Below are 22,458 nucleotides of genomic sequence, written 5' to 3' on the forward strand. Positions count from 1 at the left end.
TCTTTGCAGTTGATCATGTTAGTTTTTCAACTATGGTATCTAGAAGTACTATGCGCTACAACTAGATCCTATTCAGAGGAATATCTTTGAAGTTGGTCACGTACATCCTGTGCTCCCTCTATGGTGCTTGACGCATATACGGAACCTTAGAGTGAGATTCCATTCTGTTGGCTACTAGCAAACCCTCTTTGCTTGAAGGCTGAATTAACAAGATCTAAAGGTTGTTAATCAACCCCGAAAATAAAAAGCTTAATCGGACGATCTAGAAACGACCTACCCTCTGTTATGATGTGCGGAACGCCACGCCTCCGCTCGGTGAATGATGAACTGTCACGGAACATTTTTCAAAATGACCAAAATGCCCCTAGATCGTAGGGTTTTAGTAAAAAAGGGATATCTCCCTCATTTTAGATCGGAATTGAGTTTCGCAAAGTGTTGCACATTCACCGAGACAACACCTATATTCTTAAAAAAAAGAGTGAAAAAGCTACTACAGAACACAATTTTTCATATAATATATATTTGGTGATTTTCTCGATTCACGTGCACATGGGGATGCCTGTAGTGTACTGACAACCCGTCAGAGACACAGTATAGTGTGGGAATACCCAGGGAGTGGTATTTCAGAGTTGAAAAGCTCTTGCTTCATAGTTTTGAAGGCTTTTCATATTTGAGAAGATTGGATCCATTGTTTGACCGTGTTCAAGGTTGCAAGTGCATATCAAGCAAGTGGTCAACAACGGGAATACAGAGGCAGAGCCGCAGAGGTATTCCGCAACTGAAAATCCATTTTTTAAGGGTTTTTTGAATCTTGTGAAACCCTATATTGTTGAAGTAATGAGAGGGATTTAATTTTCAGTTTTATATTGTGAGCCTAGCAAGTTGGGGCCTGTCCAAGGTTTTGGGTTGTTGCCCTTATCTGAGTTGCAACTCAAATTGAAGCAGAGATTGGAGCTCTTGAGCTGTTGTTGTAATAAAAAACATTGAGTAGCGCATTAAGTAATATACGAAACCCTGGATAGGGCATTGCTCCGTGGACGTAAGCAGTTTGGTTGAACCACGTAATATAGTGTCTTATGTTGGTTTTATTTTTCATTGCATATATTAAAGTGTGTTTGATCTGCAGAGTGGGATGTACTATCTGGTAGATCTAGCCACACAGTGGTTGCGAGGTGGATGTGCATGCATGTTGTGATTGGTTGGTAAGATTAGGTTTGCTCAAAGACATCTCTGTGAGTGCAGACTGTGTTGAAAATTAAGGTTTAAATTCAACAAATTTATGTAAACACTGATTCACCTCCCTCTTCAATGTCAACCTGGGATTCCCAAGCTGAAGTTGCAAGGTGTGAGAGAAGTTACCAAACTTGCATGGATTCCCTCAAAACATCACTTAATATTGTAAAGGTCCAGTTTAACAGTGGACTCAATGGCAACACTAGAGAAGCTTCCACACTTCCGAAGTCTTGTATTTTCTGGCAAAATGTACGAGGGAAGATGTTACGTGTCTTTATTTTAGTAATTAGGATAATTTAAGTAATTAATTACTATTTTAGTTATTGTTAGTTATTTATGTATATACCATGGAAGGGACTTAAAGGATAATTGGGTTGTGTTGTACATGGGTTTTGTGGAGAAAGTTATAAGAGTTATAACTACTTGTTAGCTAAGCCTATTCAATACATAGATATAAAATGAATGGATATGAATTGAATCCCTAAATGTTCTCTATTGAGAAACGAGGCATGACTTCTTCTGCAAAGTCAAGAGGATCGGCTTCCTCCTAATTAAGTCAAATCCATCTCCTATTTTCTTTCCCTCCTCCTTTCTCTGCTTATTATTTCTCTTTTCTTTTCTTATTTTATTTTAGATTATCCGTGCACGTATCGTTTGGTATCAGAGCTGACAATCCTGCAACCATGGGTATTCCACTAGAGATCATCGAGGCCATTCGTGAAGATTTACAATTAGGCATTCATAACATCATCGCAATGTCCAAAAAAAATGATGGAAGATTTTCAACGCGTTCAGAAAGGTTTGGCCAAGCTGAAGAAAGAGGCCAAACACCAAATCCGTAGTAGCTTGAATGAACTGGACGACAACAAAAGCAAGTTATTGCATGAAACGGCTTTAAGGACAAAACAAAAAGTGATTGTTGCACCAATCCACACAAAAATTTTCAAAAGATTGTTAACCATCCACTTGAGAAGTGTCTCAAGCAATGCAAATCATGTATCACTTCCTTCAAAGTGATAACATTCCCTGCAATGAGATCGACATACCGTGAGATGGGCAATCCTGTTTCATTAATTTGGATTTTTCCTATTAGATTATGGGATCCTGATGGACGCTTCCTCAATTTCATTGTCTTCGAGGACAAGGATGATTCAAAGAGGGATGGAATGTCACTTGACTTTATTTTAGTAGTTAGGTTAATTTTAGTAATTATTATTTTAGTTATTATTAGTTATCTATATAAATATATCATGGGAGGGAGTTAAAGGATAATTGAGTTGTGTTGTACGTGGGTTTTGTGGAGACGTCGTACAAATTATAACTACTTGTTAGCTAAACCTATTTAATAGGTAGATATAAAATGAATGGATATGAATTGAATCCCTAAAAGTTCTCTATTTTGAAACGATGCATGACTTCCTTCGTAAAGTAAAGAGGATCGGTTTCCAACTAATTAAGCCAAACCCATCACCTATTTTCTCTCCCTATTATTTTTCTTTTCTTTTCTTATTTTATTTTAGATTATCCGTGCACGTATCATTAATGTTAGGTACTTGACCGATACTTCTAAAGCTCCAAAGCTGATGGAACACATTAAATCAAACCCTTTAACCTATCTCATACTAGGCTGACCCAATCTACCGTCCATACACTAGAGTGGCCCCAATCTACCGTCCATACACTAGAGTGGCCCCATTAGGCACATAACAGACCACCACGCTTTCGTAGTTCTCGTCCTCGGTGGCTCTCACTCTAGGTAGCTTTTACTCTGACAGTAGGTAGCCCTTTCCAAACGGCTCCACTCTGTTCCAGAATTTTTTAATCTGGCAGCAGGTAACCCTTTCTTGACGGTTTTCACTCTACTCTAGGTAGCCATTTCTATGACTAAAAAAAAACCCACATATTTAATGATGAAAGAGAGAGAGAGAGAAAGGAGGAGAGATTGTGAAAAGGAAGTATTCATTGAGACATGACATCCATTCTTCCTTTACTCATAATAAATATGTCAAGGGAAAAGGAACGCTAACTGGTGCTATGTGTGGGTGTGTACCTGCGCTCAGACACAACCCGACACGAAAAGACAGTTGCACCCCCTGAAAAAGTGGAAAGGTCCAGGGGTGCGATGGTCTTTTTGCACCAGGCTGCGTCTGGGTGCAGATACACACCCACACAAAACATTGGTTAGCGTTCTTTCTCCCATATGTCAAATATGGTTACTTCTTTTAAATTAGAACAATTTTTGGAAAAACATAAAGTTTAATATTTAGTCTGTTGTTGAATTAATTAAATTATGGAAAAAAGAATGTTGCTTGGTCACGTGGCTTTTACGCCGGACACAGAAGCACGCCAAATTATCACCTGATTCCTACTAAAATAAAAGTTCCTATCTGTGTTGAAACCCTTGTGCATGCTCTCATTGATTCTCGTGCTTGTGTCGGGGTTACACGACCAAGCAGCGATCGCTGCTTGGGCTATAACGCAGAGACAAATGAGAACGTATAGAGAGGCATCAACAGAGATAAGATTTTTTATTTCAAGAGGGATTGGGTAATAATTTCATGCACTCCAGTGTCTAGGTGTAGGAGCCATGCAACCAAACAACATTCTTCTTTCATATAAAATATTAAAAATAACATGACTCGTCCTGATCTAGTTTGGCTTGCTTTACTCACAGATTTTGCAAAAGGGCGAATGGAGTCGAGAAAATAAGAAATCTCCTATCCTAATCCTCGCTAGTTTAAAGTTCAAATATCTGGACATATTTCCTCGCAGGTTCAAATATTTTGGATCTTTTGGCGCCAAAATGTGGCAGCAGGAAGGAATACAGTCTAGAAACTCTACATAGATACCATAGGATTTGGAGCCAATTCTCCAGAAGATAAGATTGCTGCGAAGTGCGAACTAAGAGGTGATCCCAAACGCAGAAGAGTAAAACTGAAAAGGGCTTGGAGATATGATGAAATCAAAAGGGGCTTCGATTAGGGTATTTGGGCAGCGTTCTCTTTCTTCATCACTTGTCTTCCCATGCTCGAGCGGGTAATATATCTCCTCTTTCTCTAGGTACAATCTCTTGTTATTTCCAAATTCTTCTGTTGTTTGTTAGGTTGTTTCTGATTAATTAGCAAATTTTTGTTTTGTGGGTTCTCAGCCTTGTGAATCAAATCAATTCCAACGACTCCAATGGAAATTTGGAATCCAAGCCGTCGAAGCAAGAGTCACGCAATCTTTCTCTGACTTTCTTGATCGGCTAAAACAGTTCAGGTATTTTTGGATTTTGTGTTTTCCGCTTGTTTCTAACTCTACTGCAAATGGATTTCGAGTTAATAACGGTGAATCGAATTAATAACAGGCAAAACAGAAGCCCTTTTCATCACTGCTGGGGGACAGGGATTCTGCTGCTCCTTTCAATCAACCAGTTGGCCAGGTCTCTTGATGCAGCCGTATTTGAACAGTTCAAGAATATTAGAAAAGATACTAAAGATTGTGATGGTTCTAGTCAGGGAGGTGAAACTGAAGAATCAACAAGAGCTGATGAGCAAGAATCGAGAAAAAGAAAAATGCCCATTTGAAGGTTCTTATGAAGGTCAACCCTCCTATACTAGATAAGTTATACCAAAATGCTCCTTTGCGCTATGAAATTTCATTTAAATATGAGCTATGCTTTGCTCATTTGCACCTATTTATGTATGCGACTGATACCCTTTAGAACCAACATATTACATTGCTCCCTTGTTGGCATATCCTGGAAAATGCTTTATTTTGTACTTGTCCTTAGGGATCAATTGAATTTATATAGTTCACTCTCTACCATCCAAACACCTTTCCTATAGTTTATATCGTCTTCTGTGTTGTTTACATCAATGTCTGGAAATAACAAATAGTTCTTGCACCTTCTCTCCGACCTTTCTCCAATTGTTTCATTGACTGCTGAGTTCCTTTGCAATGACTAGGAAATCTTAGATCCCAACTGCCTGCTTATAATCTCTTCGAAGGACTTCTTAAAGAGGTGGCTAACTCGAAATTCAAACAATAAACCTTGTGTTCAGGTGAATCAAGACCAAAATGTTGGCTGATGTGGCCTAATTGCCACATCAACTAAGGGAGGTTGCAAATGGTGGCAGTTTAAAATCACTAGTAACTTCCTTAATGGTGAGATGAGATTTGTGTAAAGTTCAGCATGATTGACATTGAACAATGCAGCCATGTTTTTAGACATTCTTGATTATTACAATACTCACACCCAGTAAACTATTTACTAAAGGTCAAAGACTAATGTTACTTTGGATGCCTCAATCAGTAATGTAGGTTCCACACTTCTGTCTCGCTGCCCTTTTCTTTCAATGTCTTTGCTCCAGTTAGAAACTGTTTGTACCACTCTGCTGATAATTTAGGTGTTCCTCTAATGTATTGAAGTCCACATGATAAAGCCCAAACCGTATTGTAAACCCAAAACGCCATTCAAAATTATCGAGAAGGGACCATATGAAATACCCCCTTACATCAGCTCCATGCCTATGAAAGAATATGGACTCATGTGAGCACAAGACGCATACCATGCATAGGAAATACTAAAGTGACAAATGGCAGAAGAATAATTGAAAAGGTATATTAAATCCAAATACCTCATAGCTACTGTCAAGGAATCCAGGTAGTTGCTCAGGTATTCTACTCTTCTTGAATCATTGAGCAAGTATTCAATAGAAACATCAGGAGTGCTCCCTTGTGGATATCCTATGCACAAAAATATTGCACTCATGTCTATGTACTTGGGAGTAAAAAATAAATGTACTTTCAAAGAGGTCATTGATCATTAACTGTTTGATTCTAACTGTTTTATATACAGGATAACTACTCAAATGTTTCATACCATTTTCTGTTATGAACATTGGGGTGTTGTTGTATCGTTCTTTCAAGTAGATGACGATCTTCTCGATGCCATAAGGAACCTCGTAGAAGTGAGGCATTTCCGTCTTGTGAAGAAAAAACATACATGTTTCACAAGGTTATATGAACCAGTTGACTTTGAAGTGTCAAGATTCAAGAATGCTTCCTAATGTCAAAGTAATTTCTGTAGACATGAGAGAGTTGTTATTTAGTTCTTACCGGAATACCTATAGGGATCCCATTCCTTTCCCCTGTGAGGATTATAGAGGCATCCCATAACCACTGCTGTGTATCATATTGACATTGAGAGAACATGCAATCCTTGGCATAAAGAGTTATTTAATGATTGACTCCGATAAAATCGAGCTTGTTCAACTCTAGTTTCTTCTTTTCTTCTAATGAAAACTTTGGTAACCTCAAACCCAAGAGTCTCTGCATCTCAGGAGGGTATTCACCATAGATAATGGGATCTAAGAACCTGTAGGAATCAAAGAAGAAAAACATTGGAGAAAAACAATCATGAACAACAAACATATGTGGTGGAGTGAGATACAAAAATTATTTAAAAGGACAATGGATATTGTCCTTGTCAGAACAAATGTTTCTAAAACATAAAGAGTGAAACTATTTCCATCTGACAAATAGTCAAATAAAAATGCAAATTCAGTACATAAACCACCATATCCTACCGTCATCTATGGTAAAAAACTGATTGGTAAGTGTTCATATAGACAGTGTCACAATAATGTACTGAAATAGTCTTATAAAAAAATTAACAATAATAAACTTGTCTAAAATTGATTACCATCCAACAAAAAATGAAAGACCTTTTTGAACTGCCAACCGGTCTGCTGGAAGATTTCTAAGTGGTTCGTGCCAGAAGGTGTTCATCACAATCCCAATCAGACCCCCTTGTTCAACCTATGATAAGTAGCAAAGATAAGTTAAATGACTCACAAGAGTTTTCTTTCCATATACTACCTGATGTAGCAAAGTAAATCAGAATTTTGAATAACTTTCAAAAGGATTTTGTGATTATGAAGCCCAAACATTAATCCAACAAATCAAGAACTACCTGATATTTTTTTCTATAGATGTCAACAGCTGTCGCATGTGATAATATTAAATTGTGTGCTGCAATGTATGGTTCTGTTTTAGAGTCTCCAAATTGACAATCACCAAACGGCTTGGAACAACGAAGGGGTGGGAATTGCCCGGTGAGGTAACCTACTAACACCATCAAATTTGGCTCATTTAAGGTTACCCAATATTTCACTCTATCACCAAAAGCTTTGAAACACACATCTGCAAAATATCCAAAGTCTTCCCTGCACTCAAAAGAAAGACAAGTTGTTTGATATATTACGAATTTTGAGTTGAGTTCTATAAACCTTTATCGAAGTTTTCATTTACTCCTATCTTTTAAGGTGGAGTGTTGGATGAAGATAGCTCTTTCTTTCTCATCAATCAAATCCATTTTCATAAAATATGTAATCTTGATGTATGTAACAAGAGTTCCAGTTATATGCTTCTGCTCCCTCTCCCTAATTTCGTTTGATGGGCAAGAAAACTTTAATGCTAGGCAGCTAATAGTTATCCGAGCTTATTAAGCAATCACAAACACTAACAACAGAAGTCTGAACTTGTTTGTATCTTCAACTGGTCCAAGCTTGTTATAGTTTTCCTGAAATTATCACATTAAGTAGACATTCCAGAACAAGGGAAAAATAATATAAAATACTTACTGTATTTGGGGACTCAACCATGATCCATATCGGTCTTCAAGTTCTTGGGGAATATCCAAGTGGAACAATGTAACAAATGGTTGTATCCCTGGATCGATAATAGGAAAAAGGTTAGTAGAACTCATTACCCCTTTTAGCTCCAACAGAACAACAGAAGAATGGATAATAATACAAAGTTTGGGAGTATGAATAACTGCATATGACCACCTTTGTGTACCAGGGCATTTATGAGCTTGTTTTAGAATTCAATTCCAGCAGGATTAATCTCTCCAAATCTACCTCCTGGTGTTACATATTGATTTTAATTGTCTAACTTAATTTATAACTAGAAGAAGAAGAAGTAACAAAAGAACTGCTATACTAACTTACTTGGGAGGACTCTTGACCATGAAATGGAGAATCTGTAAGAATTAACTCCAAGTGAATGCATTAGCTCCACATCTTCCTATTTGATTAGGTGTTATCATTAGAAAAAAGGTAAAAGGACCCTATTTAGGGAGAGGGAGGGGGGGGGAACAAATGGAATTTTAAACTGATTCAATTGTTTGAAGAAACCAAAATTCTTTAAATGATGTGGGCAGGTGATCTAGGTTTTCCTCTGTTAGGTTCGAATCCCATTGACAACTTTATCCGCATGATCTAATCATGTAAATGTCTATTGCATCCATACACATCTGTTCTGAACCACCATTCTTTTAAGAAACACCGTGCGGAAAAAAGAGAAAATAAAAAAGAAAAAGGTAAATAAATTTATAAGTTTCAATATGATGTAGAATAAAAAAACAAAGAAAATATTAATATATTTGTTTAAGAGGATGTTTAGTTATTTATCTTTGCAAACAAAATTTTTATTTTTATTTAGAACTTCATGAAATTTTCGGCTTTTAAATGACATTTTACCATCTTTTATGCAATTATATTTATGTTGCGTTTGGTATGCATTCTTTGGTATGCATTCAAGGTTGGTAATGCATTACAAGAAATCATACCGTAAGTTGCCTTATTGTCAAAAAGTCCAATATATGATTTCAAATGCTGTTAAAGCATAGTTGTATAGTGTTAGAAAAGGAAACCCAATGGAGAGAATATTCATATTCACTCAAGATTAGATTTTCCTAGCAATCCATGTCTTTCCTAATTTAGAGAAAGATTGCTTGAGAGATAATTGAGTCACTTATAGTAAATCAATATATCTATCCCCTGTGAGCTTGCAATATGGGGATTTTGTAAGAGAAATATAAATATTCATGAGATCACAAAATCACACAAGACAAGGAAACCCAAAGCAAAAGTCGCAGAGCTCTCTCTCCCTCCTAGAAAAATCGTCTTCTCCCTCTCTTGTTCTCTTGGTGTTTGATCCTAGAGGTGGTCCAAGCTATTGTGTTCTTGGAACTGTGGAGGAGTAAGCTTGACCGTGGTGGGAACGCAAAGCTTGCGTGGTGCCTGGAACGTTTGAGAAAGGGTTATCATCGGTTGGAGGTCTTGCACTTGTGAGGCTTAGGTAATAATCGATTCCTGCTTCGTTCTATTTTGATTGACTTCTCCATCGATACTGTGATCCTATTTACGCTTCTGTTGCGATCGCACTAGCGATGCCTTCAGTGGTATCAGAGCCTCTTTATCGATGGGGTTGTTTTCAATTTTATTTGTTCATTATTTTATGAAGCTCATAATTTTTATTCTGTTTATAATATAAAAAAAAAAAATAAAAATTTGGAGGTGAGATGCATGTGCGCATAGGGGCCGCGGGCTGGCTGCCTGCGCGCGCCCCTAGCCTCATGCACCCCACCCCTTGGATAGCCCATACCCCCTGGCCGTGTGCACCCTACAGCATGCGTGCAGGGCTGCAAGTCGCATGCGTGCGCAAACAGCCTTGCCACATGTGATGCTATTGTATGAATGTGCACTTGTTTTTCCCTCTTGTTTTGGTTCACTTTGTGTTGCAAGTTTTTTTATAAATTAAAAAAAAAAAAAAATTCTGGTTTCATTAATGAAAGGGATTTTCATTGGAGAAGTTGGGTGGTGAGATTCTTCCCTTCACCCACCTTTCCCAATTTGGCATAATGGCTTACTATAATTGTTAGTTTTATTTTAAGCATGTATGTGATGGCTTTGTGCGGTATGTATCATGACCATTATGACATAAGTTGTCATGGTAATGGCTATGTGATGTGCATGATCATGGTGACATTGGATTGTCATGGTAATGAGCATGTAATGCACATAACCATTATGACATAAGTTGTCATGGTAATGGTTGCATGATGGATGCATTGGATGCACTTGATCATAATGGCTTGAATTGTCATGATAATGATGTTTTATGTGTTTTTGGACAATTTTCACATAAATGTTGGAATATTATTTTTGAGCATCATGTAAATAATGTGGACCATGGTTATGGGATGAATAAAATTACATGCATTAGATGTATGTGTGTGCTAGGCATGGCATGGCTGTGATTTTATATGTAATTTTTTTTTTTATTCTCCAGGCAGTCCAATTTTGGTGGACTGGTTTCCTGTTATGTAATTTTATTTATTTGGAAAGGGTTGTAATATTTTTAGCTTAGTTTGAAAATATTCATTGTAACCTCGTGGATTATGGATCATGGATCGTGAATCACAGATCGTGGATCATGGATCAAGGATCTTGCCGGTTCGTTGGAGACAAGAATGAAGGAAGGACTTGCTCACTTGAAGTGTCTTTAATTATTACAGTTTTAGAATTTCCCTGTAATAGATAGTTGCATAAGCATTATCACACTATAATTGCTGTGAGTGGGAGTGACATATGAGGCTATGATTACTCCCATCCATTTTCAGTTAAAGTGAGTTTGTCTTGGTTATGAACTCACATTGATTAAAGATGTTGTCCCATAACCATTGGTATTTATGTGTTTATAGTTTTCCTTGGATGGATGTGTTATTTTGTTTATACATTGGATGTATGCTTGTGGTTTAATATGCGTTCCCGTTTTCCCTCATTATAATACAAATGTGATATGGGAAGCCCTGGTTGGTGGGATTCTCATGGCCTCCCTTAATTGGTGAGTGTAGAAATGTCATTGATCCACCCTTGTAGATGCCGATAGGATAATATTAGGGTGAATTGGTGAAATTGTCTGCACTCATCTCACATGTGATAGGTAGAGAAAATGGTCAGTGGTATGTGTTCTATGATAATAGGCATTAACCCACAAACACCATAGTTCCCTTCGAAATTAAGGGTAAACACTTGACTTGAGTGTGTGTCAGTCGATAGGAATGGGCATGACACTCAGGTAGCTAAATACATTGGAAGTCTAAGTGACGGGTAGAATAGTCCACCCAACCAAGATGTGAATGATGAACTCCGATAGACTAAGTCAGGAGCATGAGGGTTGGTCGTTTCCAATTCATGCCCTATAAGCTAGAGGGAAGCTTGGGGTGTGACTGACCATTGATTGTTCTTACCCCAGTTATTTCAATGGTTGTAGATCATGCTAATTAGTAATTTTTGTACATCATGTAGATTTTAAAAATATCAACCCAAATGAACTATGCCGCCCTTATCAAAGACCATGTTTTGACCGGCCCTAACTATGTTGACTGGAGGAGGAACATCAAGTTACTCCTGTCTGCGGAAGGTCTAATGTCTGTCCTGGACGAAGATGAGCCTGAATTCCCTAATGAGGAGAACCCTGAATCGAAGCCTGCCTATGAGTTGTTTCGACAGAAAAACTCTAAGGCAAAACTCCTCGTATTGAGTTCTCTGGAGAAGACCATTGCTGATTGGGTCAATGATCTGTACTTGACCAAGGACATGATGGAAGAGTTGAAGGAGATGTATGGGAGGGAAGAACATCATGCCCATCATCAACTGGTGACACTCCTCCATGGCACGAAGATGGCTCAAGGTACTTCGGCTATTTACCATGTCATCAAACTGAGGAACTTGTTCCTAGATCTGGAAAACCTTGGGATTTCATTCAAGCTAAATTATAAGATGGATGTCATCTGCCACTCATTGCCTCAGGATATCTACGGATCGTTTATTGTCAATTACAATATGAATAAACTTTCTATGGAACTCCCTGAGTTGGGCAACATGTTGCAAGAGGTGGAAGCTGCATCCAAGAAGCAGAAAGTGGAGGTCTTGACTACAGAGGACAAGTCTTCTTCCTCAAAGCCGAAGGGCAAGAAGAAGAAGAAGAAGGCTAACAAGGGCAAAAACCCTAAGGTTGGTGATAAGGGAATTCAGAAGAACAAGAGTAAAGGGACTTGTTTCTATTGTAAGAAGGACGGACATTAGAAGAAGGAATGTCGTGTTTTCCTGGCTGCTCAGAAAAAGAAGCAGGAGAAACAGGAAGAAGGTATTTCGGAAACCTTGGTCCTTTATGAGCCTAATTTGTCAGAGGAACCTACTAACACATGGTTGGTGGACTCGGGGTCGACTGCCCATATTTGCAACTTGTTGTAGGGGTTCAAGCTGACAAGAAGACTGAGTAAGGATGAAGTTCGATTGCGAATGGGTACGGGTGCTGAGGCCGCTGCTGAGGCCGTTGGAGATTTTACTTTAGTTTTTTATTATAGTATTTTAGTTTTGAGAGATTGTTTTTATGTTCCTCATTTTAGGAGGAATATTATTTTTGTTAGTAGGTTTGTTATGGATGGTTATACTTTCCTCTTTGGTAATAAATTAACTATTCGATTGAATAATTCTTTTATTGCTTCTAGCCTACTGGATAACGGGTTATATCTCTTAAAACCGATACTAGAGGTGAATGAGATTTCCAATAATTCTTTAAAAAGAAAATCAGCCCAAGATAATTCTACATACCTTTGGCACTTGAGGTTAGGTCACATTGGAGTAGAAAGGATAAACAGGTTGGTGAAGGATGGGCCTTTGGAATCATTGAAGGTAGAACCTTACCCAACCTGTGAGTCGTGTCTACAAGAAAAAATGATCAAGAAACCCTTCTTTAACAAGGGAAGAAGAGTCGAAGCAGTGTTAGAATTGATACACTCAGATGTATGTGGACCCATCAATGTTCAGGCGAGGTATGGTTACGAATACTTCGTGACCTTCACTGATGAATACTCTCGTTATGGATATATTTACTTGATGCACCGCAAGTCGGAAACCTTTGATAAATTCAAAGAATTCCGAGCGGAGGTTGAAAAACAGTTAGGAAATTGCATCAAGTGTCTTCGATCTGATCGAGGAGGAGAGTACTTATCAGATGAGTTCAGGGATTATTTGAAAGAAGTTGGGATCATAACCCAGTTGACAGCCCCGGGAACACCTCAACAGAACGGAGTTTCAGAAAGGAGGAATCGAACCTTGTTAGACATGGTTCTGTCCATGTTGAGTTATTCGAAACTGCCATTGAGTTTTTGGGGTTTCGCACTGGAAACTGCCATCTATATACTGAACAGGGTACCAACAAAGTTTGTGACCAGAACACCTTTTGAGTTGTGGTATCGACGTAAGCCAAGCCTTCAACATCTCAAGGTGTGGGGTTGCATAGCGCATGTAAAGAAACAACAAACGGATAAGTTGGAATCCCGAACAGATAGATGCTATTTCTTGGGATACCCTAAGACTACAATAGGCTACTACTTCTATGACCTTGTTAATCAGAAAGTCATAGTTATTAAGCATGCGATTTTTCTTGAGGATGACACGATCTCACTGAGATCAGATCCAGTGGTCATTAAAGAAATAAATGATGACCAAGTACCTTCAGCATCGACAGAGGTTCCAGTTGTCATACCCACAGTTGAGCAACAGCCTCAAGAGCCTAGGAGGAGTGGGAGGTCTATCAGGCCACTAACTCGTTTGAACCTTCTCACGGAGGAGGATCAAAAAGTGGAAGAATTCCACATGGTGTCTGACTGTTCAGACACAGATCCTTATACTTACACTGAGGCTCTTAAGGACGTTGACTTAGTGAAATGGCAGGAAGCAATGCGCAGTGAAATAGATTCCATGGATTCTAACCATGCCTGGACTCTTGAAGATCTGCCAGTTGGGGTAAAACCCATAGGGTGTAAATGGATCTACAAGAGGAAGAGAGGTGTGGATGGAAAGGTGGAACGTTTTAAGGCAAGGCTGGTGGCGAAGGGATACACCCAGAAAGAGGGTGTTGACTATGATGAAACCTTCTCACTTGTAGCGATGATTAAATTCATTCGGATTCTATTGTCGATTGCTGCATACCATGACTATGAGATCTGGCAGATGGATGTGCATACCGCTTTCCTTAACGGTTATCTTGATGAGGTCATATACATGAATCAGCCAGAGGGTTTTGTCTCTCCAGGAGAGGAAAACAAGGTATGCAGGTTGTTGAGGTCTATTTATGGACTAAAATAAATTTCAGATCATAGAACATCCGTTTTGATCAAACTATCAAGGATATTGAGTTTGAACAAAACATCGATGAGCCATGTGTGTATAAGAAAGTCTGTGGACGTACCGTCTGTCTCCTAGTCCTACATGTGGATGATATATTGCTCATTGGGAATGATGTGGAGTTACTTTCATCTGTAAAGATGTGGTTGTCCAAAACATTCTCAATGAAGGATCTGGGTGAAGCCAGCTACATCCTAGGAATTAAGCTTGTGAGAGATTACAAGAAGAGGATGTTGGGATTATCACAATCCACCTACATTAACAAAGTGCTTGAGAGGTTCAACATGTAGGATTCGAAGAGAGGTAATGTGCCCCTCAGACATGGAATCATTTATCCAAGTCACAAAGTCCTCAAACTCCTGAGGAAATTGAGACTATGAAGAGAGTTCCTTATGCTTTGGCAGTAGGAAGTCTGATGTATGCCATGTTGTGTACCAGCCCAGATATTTGTCATGCCGTAGGAATTGTGAGTCGATATCAATCCAATCCAGGATAGGAACATTGGACAGCTATCAAGGGGATCCTCAAATACTTAAGGAGGACCAAAGATTACTTCCTTGTTTATGGTTGTGATCAGTTGTCAGTGGTTGGATATACGGATTCGGATTTCCAAACTGACAAGAATGACAGAAAGTCTACCTCTGGGATGGTTTTTATGATTGGTGGGGGTGCAGTAATTTGGAGGAGTGCCAAACAAAAGTCAACAGCCGACTCCACGACAGAAGCTGAGTACTTGGTAGCTAGTGAAGCAGCCAAGGAAGGTGTCTGGCTCAAGAAATTCTTGACAAACCTAGGGGTGGTGCCTGAGTTAGTGGAGCGACCCATACAACTGTTATGTGACAATAGGGGAGCTATAGCACAAGCGAAGGAACCAAGAGCTCATCAGAGGAACAAGCATGTGGAGCGGAAATATCACTTGATCCTTGAGATTATTCAGCGTGGCGTTATAGCCATAGCTAAGGTTGACACTGCAGATAACCTATCTAACCCCATGACTAAGGCGTTGCCTCCTAGTGTTTTTGAGAAACATGTTGGGAATATGGGGGTGAAGTCCATGGGTGACTGGCACTGATATACAAAACTCATTCTATTTGAATAATAAATTCTTGTTTTGATTAGCATGATCAGTTGTTGAGCTCAGTTATTGTCCTTAGGTATTCATACCTAAAACTGTTCACCACTAGGGATGGAACTGGACATCCCATCCGGCATGGAGGGAGGTTATTTTCCAAGACACAAATGTGAGTGCACATTTGGTGTGTGCATTGGACTGGATCATTGAGAATTTCACATGTGGTGTACTGTCAGTATAAAGAAAATGAGATTCTCTTAAGTAGTTCACAATTGGTCCCTTGACCTGAGGGGTCCTTATCGACGCATTCATATGTTGAGAGTTTTGGTGTACCAACGGTTGATGTCTATCTCTAACTATATATCGGTGTTCCGGATTCTCAGTGTCTGACTGTATTCGAAAGAGATGCCCAACACGGAACCTACAGCTCATACGTTGGGAATATGTTGAGGAGAGTTTTCTGTACAGGATTGGACCCAAATCCGGATCCGATAGCATCTTCAAAATGTTTTTGAAATATTTTTAGTTATATATATAAAACATTATCTATTTTCTTGAACATTTTGTTTGAAATGTTTTCTGTTGGTCCAATCAAGGTAATTGAATCTCTCGATCGGTGTATCGATTCATTGAGGATTGACAGTCCCGTACACATGCCTTATATTGAACCATGCAACATTGTTTTGTGGGGGACTAATGCGTGTTTTAACTACTTACCTTGGGCGTAGGTTATTACATCTGCTTAGCATCTCCGATGGCCTTTTCTTAGAAGCTAAGTGGTATCCCATTGCGATCCTACCCCTTTCCTTTCAGTTCCATTCATCTATGCGGTGACAATTGATCGTGATGTCCTTTTCATGATTCTCTTGTAAGATTGGATCTTACAGTAGGATGGAGGAGATTGTTAGAAAAGGAAACCCAATGGAGAGAATATTCATATTCACTCAAGATTGGATTTTCCTAGCAATCCATGTCTTTCCTAATTTAGAGAAAGATTGCTTGGGAGATAATTGAGTCACTTATAGTAATTCAATATATCTATCCCATGTGAGCTTGCAATATGGGGATTGTGTGAGAGAATTATAAATATTCATGAGATCACAAAATCACACAAGACAAGGAAACCCAAAGCAAAAGTCGCAGAGCTCTCTCTCCCTCCTAGAAAAATCGTCTTCTCCCTCTCTTGTTCTCTTGGTGTTTGATCCTAGAGGTGGTCCAAGCTATTGTGTTCTTGGAACTGTGGAGGAGTAAACTTGACCGTGGTGGGAACGCAAAGCTTGCGTGGTGCGTGGAACGTTTGAGAAAGGACTATCATCGGTTGGAGGTCTTGCACTTGTGAGGCTTAGGTAATAATCGATCCCTGCTTCGTTCTATTTTGAATGACTTTTCCATCGATACTGTGATCCTATTTATGGTTCATTCTCTTTAACCACAATTTAGAGTTGGGATCTTCAGGGGATGAAGTACTTGGGACCCACAAAATCTCCAGATTTTCAAAAAGATGAAATGACAAAAATACAGTGAATAAATAGTGGGTCAATATGTTTAAGGTCAAGGGTGAAAGATTAAAGCGGCGTTTGGTATGATTTCTTAGAATATATACCAAACACAACCTAAAGCTCTTACAGATTCCAAGTCGAGGCAAGCACTATTGCTTTTGCTCATATTATGCTTGGTTTGATTATATGCTTATGGAATTCACAGAAATCTCAGTAATTTACTTTTGGGTTTCACAAATGATACAGCTTACTCTGCCTTTCTGCTTTGCATTTGTTTGCCATCCATGAAAAATACTCATTTTCCTTTTTCAAGGTACTTTACTAAGCAAGATCATCACCAATGAAGACATCTCCAATCATTTAAAGATTGTCAATAGATAATAGAAATGGGATCATTTGGTGAAACATGAGATTCAAAAGAGGCATACCATTTGAATTTTTTCAAATGATATGGGAGTAACCATTAAAGCGATTTAATATACTTTTATAAGACTACAATATGTTTCAATTAGGATTTCACTTACAAATTTTCCTTTTATTCTATTTTTTTTTTCTTCGAAACAATCAGAGCCTCAATAAAATAACAATTTGTTTTTGATTGAAAACAAAATAACAATTTACTTTGCATGAAGTAATAAGTGGAGGAGGTACCATGAAACGATGGTAGTGATCATCAGCAATATCTCCATTACTTCCATCTTGGATATTCCCTATGAAAACAAAAAAAAAAAAGTAATTCAATTTCAGTCAATTTTTGAAGTAATTTTCTTTTCTATAGTTATCGAAATCACTTTCTTTTTTCAGGATAGAGTTTTCCTTCATCCACGGTCAAGGGATTTTCTTTGACTGAGGGCCTTGGATGGCATGGAAAAGGCATTGGGGAATAGTGAGAGTATTATCAACTTCATACAGTGAGGGTAGAAGTAATAATGACCTTAGATCATGGTTTTAGTGCATGGTATCAGAACAGGCATCGGTTAACTCGAAAACCAATATGGTATCGGATTGGTATCAGCAAGGATCGGCCATATCGGATAAATTTGCCCCTAATCCTCCTTTAGAAATATGTTTTGACCAATTTACCCCTTGTCCGTATTGTGTCACCGATACGATATTGGCACGGTATCGTGATCAGCAAGGTGCAAAACTGGTATCGATCGCCTGATACGGGCGATCTGATACCGTTACCTAGAACTATGCCCTAGATGGGTGGATGAAAAGTTCCACCTTTAATATATGTGGAAGTCACATATTGAAGAGGGAAAATATTTGCTACAAAACATTATTCTTTTTTCATGTAGATAACTCTTGTAGTTTTTGTGACCATAGGGTTAGTCATGTGTCAAATGTCAGAGCCTAGTTCAATCATTTACCCTCTTATATGTTAGTGTGCATCCCATGTATGTTTATGTAAGCATATGGTACTTTGTGTACTATTGTGCACTCTCCTATATCGGATTATAAAACATCGTTTCACCACGTGGTAAGGTTCAATAGGGATGAAACATTGAAACTTTATATGTGAACAATAGACCTCGGGGTCTACCTATCCACAAGGTGTAGAATCCATCTAAACATTTGGGAGAAAGAATGCTACCTGGGTGCATGCAGTGCACTGCCCCTGCGCCCAGACATAGGAAAATGACCTCCGTGCCCCCATGGAAAGGCAGAAATTCCCAGGGACATGGCGATCATTTTGGTTGCCCTTGTATGTTGGTGCGGGGACAGCGCAATGCACCGACCTAGGTATATTTTCTTAATAATATAATTTTCATTTTGATTGTCCGTTGTCTTATTCTCAAAAGTTCTTTTATTTATACTTGGAAAAAAAATATGTATTACTATATCATTTTCAAGAATTATCATTGTTTCACATGTTTTTCAAGTATATATGTGAAATAACAGGATTTTACAAAAAGTGTATTATACTAAAAAAGCAAAAAATAATTCCCCCAAGATATTTTTTCCCCATTTTGATATGAAAGTGAGCTCAGCCTTAACTGATCCAATTAACAGTCTTTTTTTTCCTGATAGTAGTAGGGTTTCATCTCTATGATTGTATTCCCTATTAAAACATTGGGAAGCAGTTTTCTGTCCGAGAGTGTGGTCTATGCCAGCACTCTCATGTGTCTATCTCTTTGTACCCAAAAAAAAATGTCTCTCTCTCTCTCTTCCTTAAAATAAGGGGTAGAGTTGTCTTTTCATAAAGGGAGGAGAGAGGTAGACTCATGGGAGTTCTGGCGAAAGCGACACTCCCGGACAGAGTTCGATCTTTTTCCTTAATGGATATGAAAAAAAGCAAAAACATTTCATTTGAAAAGATAGAAGATCCTTTACATGTAATGGTTTACTTTCAATCCAGGAACCAATTTTTCTATTGCTTGCGAGGCCCAGGTGAGGCGTGTTCTTGAGATTCATGACTTATAATTATAAACTAAACAAATGCCAGTCTAGGTGAAGTAGGGCGGTGGTCTTAGTCCAAAGGAGAGATCGCTGGTTCAACTTTCCCCCATCTCCTCCCCTACTAGGTTGTCCTCTCCTCTTGGAGCTGATACACAGCAGGTACGCAATCGTGACCGCCCTCGAATTTGGAATCTATCCCCATGGTCTAGGGGTGTCAACCGGTCGGGCTCGGTCGGTCTCAATCGGGCCTAACCGGGCCTCACCAATTTTACAGGCTGCACCATGTCCGACCGTTTAGGCATTCGGGCTTGCCTTGGGTGGGCATGGTATGGTTTCATTTTGGTCGGTCGGTGTTCGGTCTTTAATCGGGGCAGTCTTATTCGGGCTAAACGGACCTAAACTGGGCCCATGAGCCGTTTAACTCTAAATGGTCTCTAAATGGTGTGGGTTTACTAATTAACATGCAACCGGAATTTTAAATTCAAACCATCACACTGTTGGGCAGTCACGGTACACCTCAACTCAAAATCAAATAAAGCTTATCCCAACTAAAATAGCAGCACAACACCGAATAGAAGCACATCTAACAAAGTAAGTAGAGGGTTAAAAAAATAGAAGCACATCTAACAAAGTAAGTAGAGGAGAAAAAAATTACAGCACAACACCGAATAGAAGCACATCTAACAAAGTAAGATCTAAAAACTAAAAACTAAGCCTCATTTCACCTACGTTAGTGTATCTAACCAATAAATGTCAAAGACCAACAAAAAAACAAACAAAACAGGAAATTTGGAGGGAAAGAGAGGGGAAGTTTATAAGTTTAAGGGTCGGGCTATAACCGGTTGGTCTAGGTCGGGCTTGGAATCAGTCGGTCCGGTCGGGCGCCCGACGGGCTACAACCCAACCCCGGGACCGCCCGATTACTAAATGTGTCAGGCTTAAGCCTGACATCTTTAGTAATCGGTCCGAGATGGGCCGGGCATTAACCGGACGGGCTCGGTCGGGCCTGCCAGGCCGGGCCTAGAATTGACACCCCTACCATGGTCCCTGCATGGGGACCTTATCGGGACTCGCCACCCTCTTGGGCTGTCACCCCTAGTGGCCTATGGGTCCTCGGTTCCTTGGTAGGATCTGATAAAATAAATAAATAAATAAATAAAAACACTCACGTCGCCTAATAAATTAAAAAACACACCACACCTCGGCCCACATCTATGTTTATGTTTGACCAAGGAGGAGGGAAGATCCTATATGAGCGGCGTATGGATCATTTTTCCCATTTCTAATAAAATTCTCCCAAGCTAGCTAGCTAGTTAGCTCCTCCTCCTTGCTAATCAAAACTCTCCCGTGTTAAATAGCTTAAGAAGCTAATTAAGGTTGGTAAATTAGTTTGATTCTCATAATAAAAATAAATAAAAAAATCACCTGGTATTTTGGTGAATAAATCCCAATTGCTGAGGCTTTTGTTATCCGCTAAGTAGCCACCTTCAACCTGTGTAGATAATGAAAATGGAACCAAAGATTGAAAAAATAAATGGGTTTGTGAGAAAGAACAAAGAGTAGGTCAAAATTTTGGACTCTTTATGAATATAGATTAATGGAAAGAGCAGAAGAGAATGAAAGAAATTAATTTGCAATATGTAATGACGATAATTAATTAATAAATAAATAAATATTACTTGGTATGCAGAAGTTGCAGTACCAAAGAGAAATGTTTCAGGGAATTGGGTGCGATCCAAGATACAATTAATGGAAGATACCAGTTGCAGAAGCAGAACAACTACTCCCACTACTGTTGCTTTCTCCACCATCTCTCTCTCTCTCTCTCTCTCTCTCTGCTTATTGCTTGAAGAGGGAATGTGTGTACTATTTATTGACGAGGGAGGGCCCCACCACCATAAAAAGAGTTGTTAGGTGAGATTTATATTATTAATATTTAAGTTTTCCATTTAAGCAGGGCCTGCATCAGAGTAATAAGTTTCTTTTTAGTGTTTTTTTATAAGAACTTGGACTTGTTAGACAATGACTAACTTAACTCACTAAAATATCTCTCTCTACCTAATCAGTTCGACTTGATTTTTTCATCAATGTAAAGATGACTCAAAGAATTACATTTTTCATGATATCACCTTCAATTCAAGATCAATGCTCGGATCCCAAAATTGAGCTACAAATTGATGCATCTAATGAAAAGAGTTTCTAAAGTGATGACTCTCAACTCCAACTAAACATGCATCCCTCCATTAGTGTGTTGGTTGTGTTGACAACAATGACCAACACCATAACCAATCATTGATTGAAGAGGGAATGTGTGTACTATTTGTTGATGAGGGAGGGCCCCATCACCATATAAAGAGTTGTTAGGTGAGATTTATATTATTAATATTAAAGCTTTCCATTTAAGCATGGCCTGCATCAAAGGAATAAGTTTTTTTTTAGTGTTTTTTTATAAGAACTTGGACTTGTTAGACAATGACTAACTTAGCTTATCACAATATCTCTTTCTATTGAATTTTGTTCAACTTGATTCTTTCACCACTGAAGTGGTTTCTTTTTTGTGTTTTTTTAATAAGAACTTGGACTTGTTAGACAATGACTAACTTAACTTACCAAAATATCTCTCTCTACCGAACTCTGTTCAACTTGATTCTTTCACCAATGTAAAGATGACTCGAATGGTTATATTTTTTCATGAAATCACCTTTAACTCAATATCAATACATGGACCCCGAAATTGAGTTACAAATCGATGCATCTAATGAAAAGGGTTTCTAAAGTGATGACTCAACTTCAACTAAACATGTATCACTCCATTAGTGTGTTGGTTGTGTTAACAACAATGACCAACACCATAGCCAAACCATATTGCTCAATTTTGGACATTATGGTGTATGAATTGAGAACTAATATTGGATGATATTATATGACATGTCTTTTTTTTTTGTAAGGAAATGACATGTCTTGGAGCTTACAACGGGTTGTGGAATATTATTATATATGAATTCATTTTGGATGTTACACTTTGAACATTAAAAGCATATATTTCAAATAAAAATTCTTAAATTTATGTGAGAATAGTATCGTGTTTTTTTGTTCCATTTTTTTGAAATATAAACATTAAAACATGTACCGTCCGTTTTTCGTTTTTTACCATTCTCTGCTTTTCTGATCGTTTTATTTGATCGTCCATTTGTAATTTTTTACCGTTTAAAACTCTTACCAT

General features: G+C 38.5%; 1 pseudogene; it reads right to left on the bottom strand.

Annotated features, from left to right (window-relative positions):
- Positions 1–5,439: 5,439 nt before the first annotated feature.
- LOC122656032 lies at positions 5,440–21,053 on the bottom strand (annotated as a pseudogene).
- Positions 21,054–22,458: the final 1,405 nt, after the last annotated feature.

The sequence above is a fragment of the Telopea speciosissima genome, chromosome 3 (genome assembly GCF_018873765.1).
Source record: "Telopea speciosissima isolate NSW1024214 ecotype Mountain lineage chromosome 3, Tspe_v1, whole genome shotgun sequence".
In the NCBI taxonomy this organism is placed as follows: domain Eukaryota; kingdom Viridiplantae; phylum Streptophyta; class Magnoliopsida; order Proteales; family Proteaceae; genus Telopea; species Telopea speciosissima.